At 39.8% G+C, this 2,245-nt stretch overlaps 1 long non-coding RNA gene across 1 annotated transcript; it reads right to left on the bottom strand.

The window, feature by feature from the left end:
- Nucleotides 1-280: 280 nt before the first annotated feature.
- On the bottom strand, nucleotides 281-1,111 carry LOC114134757 (uncharacterized). Its single transcript, XR_003593455.1, has 2 exons — nucleotides 973-1,111; nucleotides 281-694 (listed from the first exon to the last, which is right to left on the bottom strand). It is a non-coding gene; the product is annotated as an uncharacterized LOC114134757 (long non-coding RNA).
- Nucleotides 1,112-2,245: the final 1,134 nt, after the last annotated feature.

The raw sequence follows: 2,245 nt of genomic DNA, 5'->3' as shown, positions 1-2,245 counted from the left end.
CTGAGCCATTAGCAGGAAATAAACTTATGTGGACATATTTATTAAGCAGCTTAGACCTCAGGCCATGAAACATCTATTAGGGGCTAACCAGCCGTGCTGTTGGACCGCCCAGCTGCATTTTTATAGCCCGAAAAATAAATAAATATGAAGGGGTTTTTTTTAAGGTCATGTGATCTTTTCATGTCTGCAACCATGAATTCACTCAAAAGAAACATGATTGTCCTAATTTGCTCATATGAATCTTTCAAACACTTCAGTTTTGTCACCATCAAAGAAAAAGCAATGAAATACCACTTTAATCTCCTTCCATGTTCCCCTCTACAGAAGCCTTTTATCCTCTGTCAGTCCCACAGACAGTGTGTGTGTAGCAGGGTGTGTTCTCTGTCCTGGGGGAGCACGCTCCGTTCCCCTGGATGTCTGGAAGAGGCGACAGGGTCCGACTGGTGGGCTGGCCCCAGGCGGAGCCCTCTGTGACCGGGGTGAAGAAGCTTGTCGGGGGTCCGTGGGGAGGTCGTGCTCATTCAAAATACACTGAGGGCCGGTGGGAAGCCCCAGGCAAAGTCCCACAGTGGGGCCACAAAACATTGTTGTGGTGAAAGCGTTTGGGTTCAGGGACATGAGGATGGCGGTCAGCTGGAGAAAAGGTCTAGACTTTTATTCTGTCCTCTATCACGAGAAGGCTGTCCCAAGTTTACTGTAATATTAAATACAGTTTAAAAATAATGAAAATAAGACTGGTTAAGGTGATATATTTTAGGAAATAACTTATCAGTTTGACAGTGGGAAGTCCATCCAGCCTGATTATTGAAGACCAGCATGGAAAGCATAAAAGTTTTCCCTCTTTATCTTCCTAAAACTTAAGCATCCAATTTGTCTGTTGCTTTGGCGCATTTCTTGAATCATCAATATTTGCAAAACAGTGAGTGCATTTCTCACAACAATTCACATAAACAGCTGTACCCCATGGATTACCTGCAAAAGCCAGTTTCTTCCTCAAAAGCTTTGGTCTTGGTTATAGAAAACCCACCATGTTACCATGGTTACACATAACAACTGTTTGAACTTAAAAAGGTAAGAGCAAAAATCCTTCCAGCTGCACCGAATCCAAACCCAGAGGGAATAATTCTCTATAAAAATCTGTGCCTCAACCAAAATAAATTAGGACATTTTTTTTTTTATTTTGGGGGTAAGAGGCAGACAACATATAAATTTAGATTTTTGTTAGAAGCTTTGTGATAAATTCTGAAAAATTTCAAGGTATACCATGAGTTTTTCAAGGCGCTAACATTCAGACAAATGTGGATTGGTCAGTCATTTGCTTTATTTAAAAAAAAAATCCAGTTGAGATAAAAAAAAAACTAGTATATTCTCAGCACAGTGGATAGATGCATTATCATTCTGAAAATGAATAATTTTTAGATTTATTTCTGTTAATCAGCTACAAAACCTTCTTAAAGTCTGCCAGATTCCTCCTCTAAACAACAGAAGTAGACGTGTTGGTATTTGTTGTTTAAAAGCCAATTACATGATGATTCAATCTTTCCCTAATAAAATGTCCCATTTATAACAGATCATTAATTTATGTGATTTACCTTTTAAAAAGACAGTTCTTTGCAGATCTTCCAAAACCCAAAGCTCCGTTTTATTCTTACATATTTTTATTAATTTATTTAGTTTTGAAAATTTACATCAGAATTTGCCATATCTTGTTTGAACTGTTTGTGACCCTCATACAAGGCTGGATTTCTAATAAGCATCAGATTCTGACCTGATACTCATAATTACATATACTTTATTACCTACAAAGCCAACATTAATCAGGATTTTCACTTTATTCTTTTTAAACCGCATGCATATTTTACAAAAACTTCTGGGCTGTCTGATAAACAAGTGGAAGAAAGCAAAGTTTCATATCTTCTTTTGGATCCATCGGCTCTGAGCTCGCTCCAAACCCCGGACGCCCGTTTCAACCCACTTCCCACTTCGGCTGCTTTTCCCACTCTGACGCTCCTGATCGGCAGTAATTAAACGAGCGAGCTGCTTCCTCGGCCTGTAAAGCAGCTCTCCCGGGTCTGATACTACACTGAAGCTCAGCTCTGTGGATCCACTTCTGCACAGACATGGCTCTGTGTGCGAGCGTGCTCGGACATGGAAGCAGTGGATTTGGGGAATATGCTTAAGGAATGTTTTAACCTCGATATTTCCTCCCGAAGATTCATGCATATCATGATCTAAGTTTGAGATG

This window comes from Xiphophorus couchianus, chromosome 19, assembly GCF_001444195.1.
Source record: "Xiphophorus couchianus chromosome 19, X_couchianus-1.0, whole genome shotgun sequence".
NCBI lineage: Eukaryota > Metazoa > Chordata > Actinopteri > Cyprinodontiformes > Poeciliidae > Xiphophorus > Xiphophorus couchianus.
Note: the sequence above shows the minus strand (reverse complement) of the source record. Positions and strands in the feature narration are given on the sequence as shown.